The sequence below is a fragment of the Chiloscyllium punctatum genome, unplaced genomic scaffold, assembly GCF_047496795.1.
Source record: "Chiloscyllium punctatum isolate Juve2018m unplaced genomic scaffold, sChiPun1.3 scaffold_1322, whole genome shotgun sequence".
Lineage (NCBI taxonomy): Eukaryota > Metazoa > Chordata > Chondrichthyes > Orectolobiformes > Hemiscylliidae > Chiloscyllium > Chiloscyllium punctatum.
Window position 1 is genome coordinate 26,986 of NW_027311056.1, and position 515 is coordinate 27,500.

Here is a 515-nt window from a genome sequence, read left to right on the forward strand (position 1 = left end):
AGCACGTCGACTTCGGGTCTCGGTGCAAGCCGGAGAGCTCACGGAAGTCTAAAGTTTTCGGCACGTGGTCGAATCTTTTGAAAGGCTTACCCGGCTCTTTCCGTCCATTCTGAGAGTCAGTCAGAGGCCGGTGCGGCGGTCTATTGACGACCGGAGGCTCCCATGGGTGTTGCGATGAGGGTGGAGGGCACAGAACCTTGCCTTAGCACTCCCTAATAAAGCCTCTTGTGAAGAGAGCAGACCTCGCGCGCCGCACGACCGGCTCTGGGAGTCGTTGGGCCGCTATCTGTGAATAGTCTGGTCCTCCTCTGCCACCCGGCCAAGTGCGATGGCTCTGCCGCCCTGCGGTGCTCGTCACGCAGGTATGGGGCACACGATGCTCGTAACAGCAAATAAAGGCGGCTCGGGACCTGCAGGCGAAAGGGGTCCCGTGGTGCTTCGCACGTCGACTTCGGGTCTCGGTGCAAGCCGGAGAGCTCACGGAAGTCTAAAGTTTTCGGCACGTGGTCGAATCT